The sequence below is a fragment of the Hyperolius riggenbachi genome, chromosome 3 (genome assembly GCF_040937935.1).
Source record: "Hyperolius riggenbachi isolate aHypRig1 chromosome 3, aHypRig1.pri, whole genome shotgun sequence".
In the NCBI taxonomy this organism is placed as follows: Eukaryota; Metazoa; Chordata; class Amphibia; order Anura; family Hyperoliidae; genus Hyperolius; species Hyperolius riggenbachi.
In genome coordinates, this window is record NC_090648.1 from 132024272 (window position 1) to 132046396 (window position 22125).

Sequence of the window (22125 nt, forward strand, 5' to 3'; positions counted from 1 at the left end):
AATGGCTTTTCACAGCCACTTTACTTCAGCTTTTTGCTTTGCAGGGATTTACTTTTACTTGCTCTAACTGTATTTATTAGGTGATGTTCCTGTGTATAATCTGGAATAAAAAGTCGGTAAAGCATGGCTTTGGTAGTTTGCGTCGGGCTTTGATTATAGAGTGGACGGGTCGAGCTGGCCTCAAAGCGCCTACGATAAATTGCCCAACATCAATTGCCATGGCTGCAGGAGAATGCTTGTTTCTTAATCACCCCCGTGTTTTCTTGCCTTGTAGAGAATAGGTAATGTTCTTCCAGAGGAGAGGAAAATGGAGGCTCTAAGCATCTCTGCTAGTGTGTGTATATGTGTGTGTGTTTGTGTGTGTGTGTGTGTGTGTGTGTGTGTATGTATGTATATATATACCTTGGCTGCAATGCCAGAGACAGGCACATGCACAGCTCAGCCTTTCTGCCAGCAAAGTGAGTACTGGCTGTGCAGGTTTTCTGATTAGCATTGGTAACATTCCACCTTCCTTATCCTTGAAGCAGGTCATTCCGGCACTCGATGCTTAACGCTGAAGCTGGGCACCTCTGTAGCACCAATGCTATAGTGCGCACTCTGCACATGGGTAATTCAGGATTGCCGGACACTAAATTACTTCTCCTTTTCAAGTTTCTACAACTTAGAGGGAGAATATTTTTTAATGCCACCCGGAATTTGAGCGGCATCAGGGTGAGCTGTCATTCAGCTCACCCTGTGCCCATCTCCCCGGCCTTGTTATAATAAGTATGCCTTATAATGACAACTTATTCAAAAGAATGATGATGAAACTTACATTTATGCATGGGGAAATTACGTGTATTACCCTGATGAAGGGACCTATTGGGCCCTTAAACATTGGTTTTAATATTATTTTTTAAAGTAAATTGTCACTACAATAAGTGCAGACTCTTGCCATTCTTGTTTACTTATTAAGTTAAAACCATCCACTTGTGATTCTTGCACTCTGCTTACATCATAAGCGCTGAATGCTATTGGTCATGGGGAACATACATTGCACAACTTACTGTGGTCCCTTCAGGCATCCCTCAATGCCCTACCCACTTCTACTCTGAACAGCACTTTGCTTCATTTCCCGAAGCAATACCACATTTGACAAAGCAGAAAACAGCTGATTTTACCAAACATCTTGTCAAATGTCAACTAACTAAGGATGTTACCACATGGAAAAGTACATTTACCGACTATAATGAGGTAAATTACCAATTTGTGTGGTAAATACCTAAATAAATGTCAGTTCGCTAAGATTAGAGCATTTGGTAAAACAAGTGAGATGCCTGGTATTTTAGCTCCAGCCTGGAGCTGGCAGTAGCAGCCATTCAGTAAAATGGAGAGGTAAAGGAGTCAGCCAATAGGAGGAGCCACCCCTACCTACTACTCACCTTATTGGTACCGATGTACTGCCAGGCTGGACATAACAAAATAAACAGAACATAAGATGCAGGTGCAGGGATGCAGGGATTATTTATAGTGGTTAGCCTTGTAATCCTTTAGATGTGAATAGGGAAATACTGATACAGAGAATCAGAAGGACTAGAGGTGGCATGTAGAACTAAAGAGACACAGGGGATCAGTGGCGTAGCTTAAAGATAATTTGTACTCTAAAATTCTTACAATAAAAAGCATACCATTCTATTCATTATGTTCTCCTGGGCCCCTCTGTGCTGTTTCTGCCACTCCCTGCTGCAATCCTGGCTTGTAATTGCCATTTTTAGGCAGTGTTTACAAACAAAAGACATGGTTTCTAACTAGAGTGTGATAGGCTTGAAAGTAGCTCAGTCTCTGATTCATACAGAGCTTGGAGAGGATGTGTATAGCTTCTGCCAATGACTAGCAGTGCAGCACATTCCACACATTCCAGCCTCAGCCGACAGAGCTGACAGAAGAGAGAAGACAGACACTGTGCAACTAGAAAAGGCTGCAGTAACACAGACCACATTAGAACAGGTATAGGAACTTATAGGGTAGAAGAAATAAGGCTTAAAAATTTGTTACAGAGTTTTTTTAAGAAGCGTTGGGCCCCGATGCAAGTTTTACATTGGGCCCCCCAAGTGCTATATACATAACAACTGATAAGGCATACCAAAACCAATCAAGGACAACCACAGTCTCAGAGGTGCAAGAAGGGGATGGGGAACAGAGTGTTAATGATTACTACTATTCAACGCATCTATAGAAGTGAGTATTATCAGCATAGGACCAATAAAGAGTGAATACTGCATTTGAGGGAGGGCCCCTTTGGCCCAAGAGCGCAGATGCAGTCGCAACCTCTGCACCCCCTATTGCTATGCCGCTACAGGGGATGCCTTTTACTCTTCTATGCAGTCACAGAACAGAATCAGCAACTTGTAAAAGAATGGCTCATGTGTTTGGCAGACTACTTGCACCAAAAGAATCAGCACATCTCTGGCCAGAAGTGGGAGAACATCACCATAGCAGAACATAGCTTGCTGCAGAGACCTACTCCACAGCTGGTTAGACTTCTACTTCTTACCGAACAGGTCTTAGTGAATTGAAACCAAGTTTTTTTGGTACATTACAAAGAAAAGTCTAAAATACCAAATGCAGTATTTTAAAGACTTATTGTTTTTTTTTACCAAACATGTCAGTGAATTGAAGCTAATGCGGCTGAGTGAGGCACACATTAAAGCGCGATAAAACTCTGACATAACATTCAATAAAAATACTGTATGTTTTCCTACTTTTCATTACCCATTCAGATACCATGGGCTTGATTCACAAAGCGGTGCTAACAGTTAGCACGCTGGTAAAAAGCCCTTTATCATTCCTAAACTCAGTTTAGGTGTGATAAGTTTAGGCGTGATAAGTTTAGGCATGATAACTGTAGCACCAACTGGGTTAGCACCGCAGTGCACAGCTGATCAAAATGCTTAAAAACAGGAAGAGAATCGAGAGCCCAATATGGTGCAGTATTGTCAGGTAAAATGAAGAGTTCAATACAATTTTATGTATATATATATATATATATATATATATATATATCTACTCACAAACACGGGTTACCCATAGGCAACCACTTTAAATGCAGGTGGGGAGCATTAGGACCTGACCCCACTCAGGTTAAGAAGTCGCTCTCTGTAGATAGTAGATGGGGATGCACCCTTCCACCCAGGGTGGACTAGAAGATCAGCAAAAACTCGGTGTACAGAGGCGCCAGAGTAGAGTAAAAAGTTTTAAAAACCGCTTAAAAGGAGAGGGGGATGTTAAGGTGGACTCACCTCCCTCTTACAAAAAAAGAAAACTCACTTGAGTCTCAATAAAACAGAATTGTCAAATGATTTATTCAACTCCACAAATGCAACGCGTTTCGCGGGCGTGACCCCGCTTTCTCAGGCAAAAATGGGAGCACAACTCAGTGGTTCAAGCAATAGGTTTGAGCGGCTTAAACCTATTGCTTGACCCACTGAGTTGTGCTCCCATTTTTGCCTGAGGAAGCGGGGTCACGCCAGCGAAACGCGTTGCATTTGTGGAGTTGAATAAATCATTTGACAATTCTGTTTTATTGAGACTCAAGTGAGTTTTCTTTTTTTGTAAGAGGGAGGTGAGTCCACCTTAACATCCCCCTCTCCTTTTAAGCGGTTTTTAAAACTTTTTACTCTACTCTGGCGCCTCTGTATACCGAGTTACAGCTGATCAAAAGTTTTGCGCTAGCAAAGTCTGGTGCACTTCACATAGAGTTTAATGGCACTGCTTTGCATGCGGGACTTTTGCGCGCGATCTAAACTTATCTAAACTTATCACGCCTAAACTTATCACGCCTAAACTTATCACGCCTAAACTGGCTTTTCACCAGTGTGGTGCAATGGTTATCACGCCTAAAGTCTCTAACTGGGTTAGCACCGCTTTGTGAATCGAGCCCCATGTTTGCATTTTGTGCACTAGTAATATAGCCTGTTTTCAAATTGCCAAAGTACTGTGCATCTGCTCTGACAGCTGCCATTGCATTTCATCCATAGCTGCTGTATTTATATATTAAAATAAATCTAGTGATCATCTTTCAGCTTTCTCTGCTTCTTAGCTCAGTGCAGTTCCATTTCAGCAGGCTGCTGGCTACATACTAAGAGGTTTACAGAGGAATGTAAACAAAATAGAATGTCATCACCTCTTCAGATGCAACCAGAAGCTTTTAGGAGCTTTCTACTAAAGAACAAAATGCTGTGTTTCACTGTTTGAATGCTGTTCTGCTGCATTTTTTTTTTTGTGGTAGTAGATTTATGCTGTAAATAATCTTTCAGAACACAGAGGAAATGCTGAGTTTATACCACTTTAATCTTGGCTGGTTGACGAAAAATGTAGAACAGGATTTTTAGCTTCTGCCTTTCACACAAGGAAAGTAACATCTGGACACCTTGCTTAGTAAGCTGTTAGATGGTATATTTAAGACCTCGTCTGGAGTTCCGCATTGAACCATGGTCTCCATTATAGTACTCTCACACAGCAAGGGGAAACTGATTTAATCAGTCAGATTTTAATATTTTTCTTTAATGCAACTGGTTAATTTTACGGTAGGAGCATGAGTCATAATTTAGCTGATTTCACTACTAATACGAAGAATGATTCACTTACTTTAAGCTACAATAAGAGGTGTGTGGCTGTCAATTAAGTCATGAAATCACCAGTCAATTTAGTCAATTTATAGAGGGAAGCAAACCTATTAGGAAGAAAAAAGTAAAACGCATCTACGCAATAGTGAAGTGTCTTTCTACTATTGGGAATGAGTGACATGATTACTTCTAATTATGTGGCACATTACATAGTACTTTGCAGATGTTTAAAGGAAATGCGTACTGAAAAAGGATCAGAGTTCTATCTTCAAAGCAGGTAGATGGACATTTTTCATTGATTTATTCTGGTTAAAGCTAATGTTAAGCTGAAAAAAAATACCCAAAAAACAACAACAACAACAAAAAACAACATATACTCAGGGATGGTCGGAAATGTCAATTTCCGATTCCACAGAAATTCCCGATTGCCGCCTATGCCGATTGCCGATTCTGCAGATTTCCGATCGGTTTCCGATTTCAAAGCTCGGATTTCTGATTAGTGGGGTTTTTTTGGTCATTTTTTTGCATTCTCTGATTGGCCAAATACTTCCAAATTGACTCTGCATTCTCTGATTGGTCCATTGCTTCTGAGTTCCATGATGGGGCTAAAATTACCGAGTTGTGATATTGTGGTAATGCAGTATTTCAGCAGAAATCCGATTTCCAAGTTCGGATTTCCAATTTCTGAGTACTGTTTTTTGGGTCATTTTTGCATTCTCTGATTGGCAAAATGTTGTTTCTGCCTTCTCTGATTAGTCTATTGATTAGTCCATTGTTTCCGAGTTCTGTGATTGGCCTAAAATTCTCAAATTGCTGTAATAAAGTATTTCTGCAGAAATCCGGTTTCCGAGATCCTGTTTTTATTGAAAGCGTAAGCTGTGACCACAACATACAACACAAATGTTCAGTAGAAAGCGATACATTTTCAGCAAGTTTCATATCCAGAGTTAGCATATAGTGAGCGTCATACAGTGAGGTATAATCAACATATCAGTTAAGGTTGGCCAACAAGAGACATTATGGAGTATCATGTGAAGTTTGGGCTCCCAGTCTCTCCTTACTTCTCTCCTAGGTATTCTTGGCCCTTACAAGAATCACCAAAGAAAAAACCCTATAGTAAAGAGGTATTTTAGGGGCTTCAGACTCTCTTTAAGGGTACCTTGGCGCAAACTTATATGAAACCTGTGGACACACACAATTCCAGCTGTTTCTGGGCACAGTCATTCCAGGCTTAGACCTGGAGAACCTTTTAAGACCAAGGGGGCACCATTGCATGACATTTATTGGTAAAAATAGTTGTGCAACACTTATAAGGGCCATTTTCCACCAAGAGCGATTTGCTTAATATCGCAAGTCGCTAGTGATTTTTAAATCGCTAGGGTTGCTACTTTAACATAGGAATCCACTGTAGCGATTTGATTTTCTGTAAATTGCAATCACTTTTTGGAACAAATTTTGAAGTGATTGTGCAACAGTGTTGAATGTTAAATGCAAAATTGCAATTGCAAAACAAAATTGATGAAAACTCGCAATTGCTTGCATTTATGATTTTCTTGTGCGATTGCTAGTAGAAAAGAGCCCTTAATGTTTCTGCAAATGTTTAGCAAGAATTTAATTTTTAGCAAGGATTTAGCAGCACAGGTGCACAGGGTTCAGATGGAGATAGATTGGGTCTGTGAGAGTGAGAAGGTGTTTGTTGAGGTGAATGGGTGAGGACTAATTTATTGATTTATTGTATTTATAAAGCACCAACGTATTTACGCAGCGCTGGACATTAGTTAAAATTACAGACAATACTTAGGAGTGACACACAGCAATAATACAATAAAGGAATACATGCAAACCAGATCACGCAGCACAGTATGAGTACAAGGTAATGCTTAGTCAGTCACTGGATGGGAGCATGGAGATTAGGCAAGTCTAGTTCACTCAAGCGTTCACTCAGATCCATAGGATGGGTGAACATTAATGGAGGTGCATGATCAGGTAGGAGACACAAGGAGGAGGACCCTGCAAGAAGGCTTGCAATCTAGAGAAGAGGTAGGGACACGAAAGGTAGAGGACCAGAGTTCAGCTGGGGGTTTAGAGCACCAGTTAGGGGGATAGGCCAGAGTGAAATGGTGCATTTTGAGGGCCTTCTTGAAGCTGTAAGGAGGGGGCAACCCTAATGGGGGGAGGTAGAGAGTTCCATAGTGTTGAAGTAGCTCTTGAGAAGTCATGGAGGCGTGCATGGGACTGGGTGATGTGGGGGGGGGCAGTCAGGCGATGTTCATTGGAGGAGTGGAGTAAGCGGCTTGGTGTGTATCTCTGAGTAAGATCGGAAATGTAGGTTGGGCGGGTTTTTAGGACAGATTTGTAGGCTAGGCAGACTAATTCAGATAGACTAATTGGAAGAAGATAGTGACAGAGTATAGTGGACAAAGTTATTTGTATAAATTATTGTATGATGTGAGGCATCACAAGCTACTGACATTCATGCAAAATATGGTAAGTAAAAAAGATGCACTGCCAACATAGGATAGAAACCTTGACAGCCACATGAAGCCATATGAATACATGTCCACAACATAACATGGGAAAACATAAAGATGAATCCTGTTGACCTTTTTGGGGTGACTTAATTAGGAAAACATTGGCTGTGCCATTCTCTACCCAATCAATGTTTTGCTACCAGTGATGCAGACATAAGACCTGACCGTTGTTAGGAATTAAGGTCACTCCTTCCACATTGTGTTATGTGTTAATGTAACAGTCGTCTCACTAGGCCTGAGCATATCTGCACATTAGTCTTCTGCCAGACTCGCTAGGTTCAAAATCCCACTGGTAACATAAAACCCTCTATTAATGAATAAAATATTAAATGCACATAATGGTGCAGAAGGCTGCTATTGCTTTACACGCATCTGTATTATGTCTGCAACACCAGGCAATCACATCAAGCCTTTGAAGCATCACAGGAACCCAGATTATGATCATAAAATGGAAATCTAAGCTCTGGCATGACTGGTGTGTAGGCTGGGTGTACTGTCCTCAAGGGAGGCCGGAGACACTATTCACAAGATTATCCTACCGTATTATCACAGTATAGTGCTGCCTGAACAAAGTAACTCAGACAGAACTGGACATTCACCATCTTGTAACAATTAGGGTTCTACTATTATTGCATAATAAATACACAAATAACAGAATATGTTAGCTGATTTAATCTAAAGAATGATTATTGTGTATTGTAACGGTTTTGGCAGAGATAAGGGGCATTTATGCTACTGATTAGAGGACTGGCAATCTTGTAACGCAGGTATTTGCCAGGAGGACTGGTGCAATACTTATATATATATATATATATATATATATATATATATATATATATATATATATATATATTTATTATTATTTATATAGAGCCAACATATTCCGCAGCACTGTACAGAGTATATATATAGTCTTGTCACTAACTGTCCCTCAGAGGAGCTCACAATCTAGTCCCTACCATAGTCGTACGTCTATACTGTGTAGTGTATGTATTGTAGTCTAGGGCCAATTTGTGGGGGAAGGGGGGGGGGGAACCAATTAACTTATCTGTATGTTTTTGGGATATGGGAGGAAACCGGAGTGTCCAGAGGAAACCCACAAAGACACGAGGGAGAACATACAAACTCCTTGCAGATGTTGACCTGGCTGGAATTCGAACTGGGGACCCAGCGCTGCAAGGCGAGAGCACTAACCACTACGCCACGGATTACATCATCTGCTGTGCATGGTGCAATGCAGTGGGTGCTTTAAAATACATAAAGTGCACACATGGTGGAAGTAAACCAGAACTGTGTATGTGTAGTGTTAATAGACAATAGGACATTGTTGAGTCTTATATTTTTATATTCGTTTAAAGGCTGGATTTTTGAGATTGAATTATTTATAAATACCAGCATTTAGCTGCAAAACAACAACTAAAATTATAGGTGTCTGAAATTTATAGATCTCTCTTGTAATCAGCAGTGTTTCAAATAGAAGTGTTTTGGCTTCTGTTTACTTCTCAGGAGAGGGACATTGGACAAGTTGTTAGTAGAACTATTATACTATGTACCCATGTTTATCTCATCATGAGCTTGTCTCATTCAGCTACACACATATGCATCATCTCATGAGGAATGGGATTTGATTGGAGCTTGCACAAGCAAGAGCTCCCATCACTGTGCACAACGGGCCCCAGTGATCAGCCTGCCAGCCACTGATCAGCGCTGGCATGCTGTTTTTTTTTTTATTTAAATTTAAATGTATATATAGTGCTGACATCTTACGCAGCGCTGTGCAGAGTATAGTCTTGTTGTTTAACTGTTTCTTGGAGGGGCTAACAATCTAGTCCATACCATAGGCATATGTCTATGTATGTATAGTAAAGTGTATGTATCATAGTGTAGGGCCAATTTGTGGGGAAGGAGGGGGGGTATACTTTTTTTTATACATTTTTAAATTATTAAAAAAAAAAAATATATCGCAGCAGCAGTCAAATACCACCAAAAGAAAGCTATATTTGTGAGAAGAAAAGGAGGTAAATTAATTTGGGTGGTAAATTGTATGACCGAGCAATAAACTGTTAAAGTTGTGAAGTGCCAAATTGTAAAAAATGGCCTGGTCACTAGTGGGGTAGAAACCTCTGGTAGAAACCTCTGGGGCCCCTTCAGGTCCTGTAGCATTTAAGGATGAGATCCCTACACTTTGATTGGCCTAATAGGCTGCCTGTCACTTGAAAGGAGCTAGAGGGGAGCAGGGTGGAGACACTATAGGGATGTATTCTCTTAACTGCAGTAAGGTAAATACCATGCATAAAGTCTGAATGCAATCCATTGCATGCAATGTGTTACACTAGAATTTACACACTTAATTCTGCTTATTGCAGATTAGTAAATATATACCCCCTGGTGAGGTAATGGAAAATAATCTAGCATAGCCTTTAATGTCTGTTGTGGATGTGCACGTGTCTCAAGGCATCTATAAAGGTGGCCATAAATCAAGCGACTTGGCGGCTGATCGACCATCCGATTTGATTATAATAATCGAATTGGATGAAAATCACCACCACCAAGTGCATGCCCGACAGTATGTTGGGCCAACTTGCTCGATCCGGTGCGCGGTGGGAATGGTCTCCAATTACACAACGATTGATGAACGCAACAAAACCCCTGGTGCTTTCCCCCCAATCAAAAATGTCCCCCAAGTGGCCAGTGTAAAGTATACATTACCTGTTTGTGGCCTGCGCTTGTCCCACGCTGGATTCTGGGCCCATGCTGCTGTTTATACATGCATGCCCCACATGGTTTCCTAGTAAGGGCATGTGTGTGACGTCACACGCGCGCGCCTTTACTAGGAAACCATGTGGGTTGTGCATGTATAGACAGCGGAATGCGCCCAGAATCCAGTGGGGGGCAAGCGGAGGCCAGACAAGTAATGCATAATTTGCACTGGGCACCGGGGGGGGGGGGGGGGGGGGCCATTTAACATTAAGAGGGTAGCGTTGGGACGGCGAGGCGGTCAGATACATCGTCACAAGGCTAATTCCTGATCGATTTCAGCATAAAATTGATGGGGAATCGACCTGTGGTGTATGAGCAGCTGACAGATCTTTCTCTTATCAGATTCTATTAGAGAGAGATTTGTCTCTTGGTCGATTCTGCCCATCATCACTTGATGTATGGCTACGTTTACACATTTTAGGCTTGTCTGAAGATTTGCATTTTAAGTGTACAATTAAAGAAATCAGGGTTTGATGCTTGGTAGACGTGATATGGAAGAGTTAAAAGTCAGGAGCCAAACTTTTGAGAAGTCCTGGATGCACGTATGAAAGGAGGTGATGGATTTAGAAGATAGGAAGGTTTGTTGTGCAGAGCAAATACAATTATTGTTGTGTGACTCATGTTCTAATAGCATTGCCAACAAATTGACTTCACTTTCCTCTTAAGCAAAACATCTGGTAGGTCAGGACATGCTGAACTAACTGTGCAGAGGAGCAATACACTAGTGAGTCATGACTATGGCTTCTCTTTCTATGACGGATATCACCACATAAGGATAAGGATACAGTATTAAATGTGATGAATGACTGAAAATTACCTGATATTGTTCATTTATGATCTGGCCTCACTCAATATTTGCTCAGATCTTAGAAAAAAGGCCTTTGCTGATCAAAGTTAATTGACTCAAAGATTAAACCTTAATCAAGCAGCAGCATTCCTAAAGGGTACCTGAAGTGAATTATAAAAAAAGTTAGACTTTTACCTCTGTAGTGTGAATCTTTTGGATAGTCCAAAGGCTTCTTGGATCCTCCTGAGGCCACTGTCCCAGTGCACCTTCCTCTGTACCTATTCAACTAGACAAGTTGAATAGATTTCTTCTAGCCACAAGTATCATCGTGGAAGAGTGCTTTGAGACTGGGCATGCACAAGAAACATTTACACATTTTTAGTAGATTGAAGCACTTGTTCTAGACTATTGGGCATGCCTGGACCTTACTCCTGCATGCCCAGTCCGGAAGCACTTGTCCACAGCCGGGAACATGATCAGAAGATGAAGAGGTAATTGTGCTGGAACGGTGGGCTCTATGAGGATCCGGGAGACTTCTTGACCATCCAAAGGCTTTTAATTACTGGGGTAGGTATTTAACCCCCCCCCCCCCCCCCCCATTAGCTGTGCTTTAACCATTGCTGATGAAATGGATATTTATAAACATCCTGTTTGTGCACCTTTAGTGTAAATAGGATGTTTATATAAACCCAAAGATGTGAAATTGAGATCTTCAGAATTTTGCTTTAAAGGGGTACATGATTCTCCAGTCCAGCCAGCCTTCTTATATTCAGTTCCGACACTCATGTGCCCACTGTGACCCAAATTGTGATGCACAGTATGTTCACTTTCTTCACTCATGGTTTCTTGTTTTTTGTTTGTTAGTTTAGATATTCTGTGGGATAAGACCAGGTGGGCTAGTGTACACTCACCAGGTGCATCTATGAACCTTACGCACACATGACCATGTTGACAGTTCTCTGGTTGCCCTTCCTTGGATGACTTTTGGTACTGCATACTGTGAACAACCCACAAGACCTGCTGCTTTGGACATACTCTGACCCAACCATCTAACCATCATTATTGGTTTCTTATCACAGTCTCTCAGATCCTAACATTTACCAGTAATTCTTGTTTTTTTTACAACTTATCAGCTGCAAGAGCTGACTGTTCACTTGATGCCTAATCTATCCACACCTTTACAGGTGCCATTGTAACAAAATAATCAACTACACTGAAAGGCAAACCTAGCATTCGGTTTAAAAGAATGGGTTATGGAAAGCATGTATTGTAGATAGGAGTTTATGATGTATGAAGTTATACAGTAATTATGTTATCATTCGGAGCTAGGCATTGTGTCTCGTGGTGCTCACTACAACGGCGGTACTAAACCTGATCTCCAGTTTTCCCGATCAGCATTTTCCTGGAATGAGTAGTAATTTCTTGTCTCAGCAACTGAGTCACAACACAATCTAATCAGATAATGTTTAGAAGGCAAATAGTGGGAGAAAATCAACTGTAGTCGCGCAGCTGGTATCTCTCATATAAATGACCAATGTTCTCTATTCTCAGAAACTCTAACAAAATACAAATAATTAAAAATATATATATATTCATTCCTTCGGGATATTGGATTATTTTCTGCTGTACTACGTTCAAGCATATATATATATATATATATATATATATATATATATGTTTTTCTCTTTGGGCCACAGATATGCTGCTCAGCACAGTTTATCACTAGTAGTGATGACACAACTTCAGCCGACTATGAAGTGCGTGACTCACCTCTTCCTATTCAATTTCCCTACTGCCTCTATTGTCTGAGTCACTTAACAAAAGTACATAGCACAAAGATCTTTATTTCTAAGAATCATTTTTCAGCTTCCAAATAAGCTCACTTTTTACAGTTTTAAAGCCTGTAACTTATTCCTCTGTTTAAACCTGACATTCAGGCACATTTTACGCTTCCTTAAATAGGACAATGTTCTTCTTTACAGTGGTTTTGTTTTTAAGAATTCATACGGTAAGTTAAAATGTTATTCTATTAAATGCCTATAAAAACTAAACTTAAACTGTGATCTAAAACCAGCTGTTGGCCAAAGCAGTTAATATAGGTGCACAATAGGCGCCAATGTAAAGAGCTGAATTTAGCAGCTATAAGTGCTCAATAAATCAGCGGGCACTGGGGCCTCCTGCAGCTGCTATACAAACTGGGGCTACATGGAGCACGGGCCTAAGGCGGCACTAGAACTACCTATTTTTAGCTGCAGTTTAGTTAGGGTTAGGTATTGGTTGAGGGGGGGGGGGAGCAGTTAAGTATAGGCATAGGTTTGGGAGGTTGTTTAGTATTAGGCATAGGTTGGGGGGGTCTCTTAGGGTAAGGCATCAGTTGGCGGAGTTGGTTAGGGTTAGGCATCCATAAAGGAAGGGTTCAAGTCAGAATGGGGATCAGATTAGGGAATAGGACAATACGAGGGGTAATGACTGATATTTTACTATTATAATTAGAAAGCCTAATGTTGGTTACCGATATTCTACTAGAGGCTATTTCCAGAACCAAAATTAACTCTGTGCCCTTTGCATAGGTTCGCCACTACATATATTTCAATTAGAGCATCCAAGATGCTTCTTGGATCTTCAGTTGTAAAGCTGAGGCAGAGGACAAAGTAGTGTAAGCCAGGAAGGGGAATGGTCTATTAGTGATTACCACTATTATCTGGACATATAGAGGTGATTAGTAGCAGCATAGCACCAATTAAATGTTACTACAACAGTTGAATCAGAGGTCCCAATGCAGTCATAACCTCTATATCCCCTATTGCTATGCCACTGATTCCTGGTGCTCTCCCTGCAACTCAGCAGGGTATGCAGCACTAGATAGGTACTCTGTTATTGAAGTCCCTTCTTCCAGAGCCACAGAACAAAAATAGAATTAGCATCTTAAGTCAATCACATGACTTCTAAGTCATCTTTAAAGTTACTATTCACTGTAAGTAGTGAGGGCACACCCATATTATGGATATATGGCAACTAACCGTTAAACTACAATGCACAGTCCTCTGTGATGCTGCCTCATTCATAATATACTATGGGGCAGTATATGGAAACTGACAGAAATATATACCCAAGCAGGTCATTTTGGCACCCGGCGCTCAGCCCCAAAGCTGGGTGCCACCTTAGCACTGGTGCTATGTTGCTCACCCTGCTCCCAGCTGATCAGCGACGCAATAATATGTATGCAAATATATGCAATAGTGTATTTTTGCCTTACATTGCAGTTAGCGGGAATGTCAGATACCCTTTGTATGTCATGATTGACATTCCTGTATATCAGGCACTGTCTGTGTGCAGCCCTGTATACTTTACTGCACCAAACATAGGCAATGATTAACTCACAACATTGTATATGTAATAACCATACTTGTACCATGTGACATTGCATGAAATTTAAAGGGTTATGCACAAAAGCACAACCATATATTTTACTGTATGCTAATCAATGCTTTATTTCATGCATTAACTAGGTAAGCGCATGAACAATCCGGCTACCTGCAAGCATACATTTGTATTAGTTAATGTAAAAATATGCACTGCTAGCTAGTAGTACAGTAAATGAAGCTTACATTTTTACGAACATAAATAAATAATAACACCACCACAGCATGAAAAAAAAGACACACTTAAAGTAACGAGAATTAATGTTAAAGTTGGCGTTGGTAATCTTAATGCAGATCTGGGTGCTATAGCATGACACTAGTTAATTTGCAAACCCTATAGTGTGAATAATTGTTTATAAGAAGTGTTTATATTTATGGCTAGAATTCTACTTTTTTATAGATGATCATACAAGGACAATACAATCAACAAGGAAACTGTATGGTTTGTAGGTTATCATACATTTCCCTTGGAAAGCAAAACTGAGACAGCCTCATATACCTTATAGTGGTTCCTAAGATTTCTGCACCATGTATACTTTGTGCAGGATCGCTGTTTGACATTCATTTAAAATGTGTGTCGGATATAGCCACAGGTACATTACTAGTAAATTACAGGTATTCTACTATGATTTACTGTATAATTTCAACAGAACATCGCTAATCTTTGCAGGTATTTTGCTATGACCTAATTTACTCTCACAGGACGCCTCCAATCAGTACCTAACCCTAAACAACCCCCCTTCTCAACTCCTAACCCTAGCCAACCCCACCCTCCCCACCAATGCCTAACCCTAACTGAAACCCTCTCAATGCCTAATCCTAACCAACCCCCCAACCAATGCTTAACCCTCACCTACCCGCCGGCGTGGTCTCCCACAATGCATTACTACTAAAAATGCAAATGATCTCTTTGCCCCTGAAACCAAGCTTACATCCAGAACCGCTGATGTCTATAGCTTTAAATTTTACAGAGCCACACCAACCCCACATGCAGACAACCTGTTTCAGACTGTTTGTCCTCGTCAGTGCATGGCAGGGATTGATATGGTTCTACGTGGTTAGGGCTTGGAGCAGTGCAACGTGGGTCACCCAAAGCTGCTTAGGTGCCAAGGCAATAAACTTATCAACTATTAGGTGGCCAGCAGGGGGATCAGGATATATATTTTGCATAACAGGGCACTGATATAGGCTGTATGAAGGACCAGCAAACTCACCTGTCAAAAGTTCAGAGATTTATTAGAAATTCCTAAAACTCTTTGAAAGGCAGAGAAGCAATATCACTTACATGTTTCTTCTTCATGCCAGATTCTCACTCACAGCTTTGACTGACTGAGGAATCTGCAAGGGTCTAAAATGAAAGAGCAGGGTTACTTTTCCTTTCTCTGCTATGACTTTTATGGGTCTTTAATTAGGCTCTGAAGATCAGATCACTGGATGACTTGTATTTCTTTCAAATCGTAGACTTTGTACAAAACCAGGCTGTGGGAGCTGATAAGTCTTTAACTGTTCTTGCTCTATGACTACAAATGGAAAGATAGGAACTCATTGACGGTCCACTGTTGTGAAATTTTGTAAAATTGTAAATACATATTTATTAAATATACATTTCTCCCAGAGTAATATACATTCTCTAAATTATTTTTCTCCTATGTCATTGTCACTTACAGTAGGTAATACAAATATTAACGATCTGACAGGTTTTGGACTAGTCCATCTCCTCATGGGGGATTTTCAGTATGTCCTTTATTCTTAACAAAAGCACTCAATGGAATTGATCTTTACAAATATGCTGGCCAACCCCCTTACTTGCTCACATGCTCTTATGGGAGTTGGACTGAGCAACTGCCATTCAGTAAGTGCCTTTAAAAATAAAGAAAACTCTCTCATGAGGAGATGGATGTGTCCAAAACCTGTCAGGTTTTTTTTACTGCCTACTGTAAGTAGCAGAGAGATAGAAAAAAAAATATATATATACTGTATATATATCAAAACACAAGATGACAGTGTTTGTTTTCCACACTTTGAAATGTCTTTGATTTCCTCTCTTTTCATGCAGACAGAGGCACTTGTGTTGCTCCCACTACCAGCTGTAGAAGTTGGCAGCTAAAATAACAGAGACACTGAGAGTTCTGAGGATGTAATGTTCTGCCTCCAACCCAAATTACAGACGAGTATGGAAGATGATACCTCTTGAAGCGAGAAGGCCATTTTGCCGGAGTCAGGGGGTGGCCGGAGTCGGGATAGGGCATGGGGCTTAAGTACTGTTATTAGCAAACTTTAGGCTGGGCTTTGTCTATAGCTCTCTGGGCAGAGATAGAAGTCATTAACCCCATATGTGCCGGAAGGTTCTGGCTAGTAAAATCCAGTCCACCTGCGATTTATGTGTACACTTCGCACCAAATGCAGTCATTCAGCTTCCGTGGCTGGGCTCCAAACAGCCACTTAACACATCACAATTGATTTCTCAGGAACACACTGTGTCTCCTGAGGTCTTTAAAGGTAAAAATGGCTTGTCCTTTTGTCTGTGAGCCAGCTAAGGCGGGTCTATCCCCTTCAGATGTTCACATTGCAGTTCTAGCTCAAATCAATCTCAGACTCCATGACAGCATTAAAAATACACAACACATAAAAGTCAAACTACAGGTTAATTCTAAACAAATGTAACAAAATGCTCTTTACTCCTGTTGTACACTTCTGTTAATATTTGTGAACTGGTGTGGAAATCTCACCTAGGAGAAAAAGTGAATTGCCTATAGCACATTTTATTAAAGAGGAACTTCAGCCTAAACAAACATACTGTCATTAAGTTACATTACTTATGTTAATTAAAATAGATAGGTAATATAATCTCTTACCCACCCTGTTAAAAAGAACAGGCAAATGTTTGATTTCATGATGGAAGCCATCTTTTTGGTTGTAAGGAGGTGACAGGGAGTATGAGACACAGTTCCAACTGTCCTGTGTGCTGATCACCCCTCCCAGTTGCTAAGCAACATGAATAACAACATAGGAAATCTCATCATGCTCTGCACAGAATCAGGGAAAAAAGCCCAGGCTTTTTTTCTTTGATGGGTGGAGCTTAGATAAAAATACAGCAAAAAATGATGCTTTGGTAAGAAAAACAAAGTTCTGACGCTGTGAAACTGTTAAAGAAACACCAAGCCTTTTCAGTTCTGCTGAGTAGATTTTTAGTCCGGAGGTTCACTTTAAGGTGTGAAAATATCACTTAGGGGAAAATGTAGGAGAAAAGTTAAATTGAGTAGGTTCCTTTATTTTCTAGTAATCTCGTTCTCATCGTGGGGTTGCTGACACGAACAGCCACACAAGCAAAGCTGTTTTTCTGTATCAGGAGGATAAGCCATTCTGCTTTTCCTCAGCTGCAATGCTGGTATGTTTCAGCACCAACACTATGCGGTCAGCTCCTGACTTACACTAGTGTCTAGACATGGTCAGATGCTTTTTTGGATGTGTTATTTTAGAAACGTTGACCAAACTTTGAGTACACTTTAATGTAGCATTCAGGAATGAAAAGTCCCAAAACATGGATACACACACATGCCCCCAGTCAGGTCAAGAGGGAATGATTACTGCTATAGCAATTAACAGCAAATATTTGGCAAAAGTTAGAAAATACATTTTAAAAAGTTAGAAAAAAGGTGTCACAATGTAAAAATAATAAAACATGAGGTGTTTTTACTGCTTGTACAACTGAGACTAAAGATGAGCTCTGAAGGTCAATGAACAAATTCTTACAATTTTTTAATATAATTATGAGCAGACTGTTTTGTACCAGCCAACATATGTCTGGTTTATTATGTCTTAGAAGCCAATCAAAGCATATCTCTGTTATTTGTTTTGGCTGAGTTACCCTGATTTGTTTATCGGTGCATAAAATATCTGGAAATAGCAGACACCTGGTACTTGTGAATTAGCAGAATCTTTACTTGATGAGTGAAGGGTGGCATTGTGAAAATGTTTATAGAAAGTAAGAAATGTAAGCCTGAGAGTAAGCTAAAAATTAAGAAAATCAGAGTAAACATCTGAGTTATTTAGCTTAAAAAATAAGAATATAAATAGAATAATTTGCCTAAAGCCTCATACACAAGGACTATCACTTGTAGGGATCAGGACTAGATGCCTTGGGCGACAGTTCTGGGCTGATTGCTGTACTGATGCATTGGAATGCTTCAAGATAGTGATGCATTCTGTTGCTGTGGAGGGGGGGGGGGAGGTACAGTGTACGGCATAGTAGGAGGGGTAAGGAAAAGAACAATGTTCTTAGCTTGGATTTGGAGAGCTGTGCACATGCTCACTTTTTTGGCAAGTGAGGTCCACCTCTGTCAAAACCATCTATTGTCTGTATGAAGCCTAAAGTACAAGTGTACTAGCACGAACAAGGCAGCACTCAGCTGAAGCAATCTGCTAGCCAAGTGGACAAAGGGGGTCAGGGGCTGCTGTAAAGATGTTGGATTCTTGGCATAAGCGGTCTATCAGCGGCTTAAGTTATAACACCAGGTGGTAGACTATGACTATTGTTGTTTGCAATATTCAGGAGACAAAAGGCTCAGCTTATGTTGTCTATTGACAGTTAGTGTTAAATCCTGCGTTTAACAAATATGACAGAAACTCTACCCTGTCCTATCCTTATGTCTGGCTAAACTTATGAATCTTATTGATGCCTAACCTTAGCGTTTGTTATCAAACTGTTGTTTCATTAAGCCTTGTTTACAGCTCTAATTGTATTTCACTAATGATAATTGTAATTGTTAATAACTTTTTCAAGTACGAAACCTACAGCTGTACTACTTGCCAAAAATATGTTTTGTACTGAAACAGTGCTGATGCCCGTTCCAAAACAGACCTGGTTCATGGAAACTGATGTGTCCATTAACAGAAATCTTGCTCCAATATCTTTTCTTGTATGCACACACTCTTGACAACTTCACAAACTGTCTTCTATGAGCATCACCTCTGAGGTCTTTGGAACCCTAATGACTTAGCAATCTATTTCAATTGGCAGCTCTGCTTAGAGAGACCACAGCTTCTATCTTATTCCACTAAACGTGATAACCAGAGATAACCTATGGTTATGTTGTGTCAATTACTTGCAATGACAGCGAAGACGGATGCTATGTGACTGCCTGGCAGCCTGGATTGTCTAAGGTAACTTCTGTCACCTTAGATTGGTCAGATCTGTTGTTCCAATTCACAGTGCCTCTCTCATGTCCGTGTGTGTTGCAACTATTTTCTTTTATTATGATGTTTCGGAAATCAAAGCTAATATGTGACCAGGGATTATCTGGCTTCACTAAATTTTTTTCTTGTCATCGGGTTTCATAAATGTTTTGTCTATTTGATAATACATACAAGGTTATATCAGTCTGTCTAAAAATGGTCTGAACACCGCAAAACAAAGTGACCTGCAGAACGTGGTATAGGATAATGACAATACAGAAAAATGTACATTAATGGCCTACTGAGTTTGTCCTTCTGGCTAAAGGGTATCTCAGCAACACTGACACTGAAGAGGCGTATGGACCATTAAGTGTGTTCCTCTTCCAGCAGGGTGATGTGTTAATACAAAGAAAACAATCATCAAAGGATATTTCACTTGACGATGTCCTTCTGTTTAGTTACATTGACATAAACATGTATCATTCTAATTCACAGCAGGTCTAGGAATATAGGACTAAAGAGACATGATCCATGAAGTTCATTATTCTATTACATTTTGCAAGGTGAATAAAAGGAAGCATAACAAAGCTTTTCTTTGTCCTAATTTAAATACAACATAAACAGCTTTAAAGAGACTCTGTAACAAAATGTTCAGCCTTATTTCTTCTATCCTATAAGTTCCTATACCTGTTCTAATGTGCTCTGGCTTACTGCAGCCTTTTTTAATTGCACTGTCTTTGTAATATATCTAATCTTCTTTTCTTTGTCAAGCTTTGTCGGCCTAGAGATAAATGTGCTGCCTCTGCTGTGATAGGGAGAAGTTATGCTCACCTCCTCCATGCCGCCTACAGGCTCTGTGTGTGTGCTTTGTTTATCCCTCACAGACAGGTCTCTGCTCTCAGTTTTATGAGTTTGTGAGGCTGAGGGGGAGGGAGCTGCTGCCTGTCATATGCTAATCCCAGACTGGAGTGCAGATAATTCACAATGTAATAAAAAGTTGTAGTATACTGTAAAATGATATATATATATATATATATATATATATATATATATACACAAACATCACTTCCTGGTTAGTGGCCATGTTTATTGTTTGTAAACACTGCCTAAAAGTGGCGATTAAAAGCCAGGATCGCGGTGGGGAGTGGCGGAAACGGCAAAGAGGGACCCAGGAGATCACAGTGACTCGATTGGTATGTTTTTGTACAAACTGGACTGTACAGATTCTCTTTAAAGGAATAAAGAGGTGAACATAAACTGATGAGATAAATACGTGTATGTATAATGCCAAGCATAACTAGATTGTCTTTTTTTTTTTAAAATCTCTGCCAGAAAGAGTTAACATTGCGGTATGCAAGTGACAGTTAGGACCTAGTCGGACTATAGCATAACCCACACTGAAAAGGAATTACAGCCATAAAACTCAGACCCTGCAGAGAACAACTTCTCAGAGAAGGGAAGAGATGAAAAGGTTCAATAGTTCATAGATTTTAGCTGTGACATACTTCAAAGGCTGTCTCATTAAGAAGAGAAAATGAAACATTAAAAACTTACAAAAATAGATTTAAACATAAAATAAAATAGTGGGACATCTCAAAAATGTATTTTTAGAAGTAGGAGGATATATACAATTGTTTATCTCATCAGCTAGTTTTCTCCTTGGTATGACTTTTTATAATCCAATAATTAATGTATATACCTGTTAAGACCAACTCCAAGAACACTTTAATATATACTACCTAATATGCGCAAAGTAAACATGTAACTTAATGATTAAACTCCCTTATATGATAGAATGGTAATTTGTAAATTATGTTGTCAGTGTTATCCCATTGTAAATCCTTTCCTCTATCAGATTTACATCCTGAAATCTGTTACAGGTGACAACATCTTTACTGCTGGCAAAGTGCACCACTGTGGAATGTTTGTTTGTTGTGTTCCCAGAGTGCTCTGGGGCAGAATGACACATAACTAAATAGCCTAGGATAAACATCACTGGGAGGGTGGAGTATCATACATACATTTTTTATGATGCTGAAACCGGGATAATTAACATAAAATTGGGTATCCTGAATAATGTGCTACATTCTACTATGTGCCATTACAATGGGCCATATGCAATTCAGTTTTTCTCCTGAGTTTTCTCCTAGGAGATAATTTTTCCTGTTCGATTTAAAATAACTTTTTAGCACTTTGTGATGGAAAAAGTACCAAAATTAAGGTCAAAAAGTACTGCCAAAATTATTTTGAGTATCTGTTTGCTTGCTGGCGGTGTTAAAGACATTTTATTTACAAGTTGTGAAAATATGACATAAGAGAAAACACAGGAGAAAAAGTTAATTGCATATGGGCCAATGCCTCTTTAAGTCAGATTTCTCAAGTAGGGATGCTCATTCAGATTCCACAGAATTGAAATTTCTGCATTTTCAATTGGAAATCTGAATTTCGAATTGGAATTCAGAAAACAGAAATCGTAAAACGGAAATCAGAATTCCTCAGAAATCTGATTTACTGCAACTTGGTAATTTTAGCTCAATTACAGAACTCGGAGACATTGGACCAATGAGAGAATGCAGAGTTGAGTAAAATACTCCTCAAAAAACAGATATCGGAAAAACTAGAAAAGGAAAAATCGGAAATTGGAAAAATGGAAAATCGGAAATCCGGAATCGCCATTTCCGACCATCCTTAAACTCAAGGACCACTAAAGCCAAAACTGCATGACAATGAGCTGAAATAATGGCAGAATAGTGCTATTATTACTGCAGGCGTAACCACTGGTGATCAGCTTATAGCTGATCACTATTGTTATAAATAATACTCCTTTAAAGGACAGGTCCGAGGAG

The 22125-nt window shown here is 39.9% G+C and overlaps 1 protein-coding gene and 1 long non-coding RNA gene across 4 annotated transcripts in view; one reads left to right on the forward strand and one right to left on the reverse strand.

Moving 5' to 3' along the window:
• Positions 1–17057, reverse strand: part of LOC137561153 (uncharacterized) — a 62665-nt gene extending 45608 nt beyond the window's left edge. For all 3 annotated transcript variants that reach the window (XR_011029888.1, XR_011029889.1, XR_011029887.1), the window contains exons 1-2: positions 16964–17057; positions 15390–15624 (exon numbers count right to left, since the gene is read on the reverse strand). This is a non-coding gene — a long non-coding RNA (uncharacterized lncRNA). The remainder of the gene's footprint in view (positions 1–15389; positions 15625–16963) is intronic.
• The window catches only part of UNC5D (unc-5 netrin receptor D), an 868705-nt gene that overhangs the window by 190398 nt on the left and 656182 nt on the right, over positions 1–22125 (forward strand). The window lies entirely within an intron of this gene.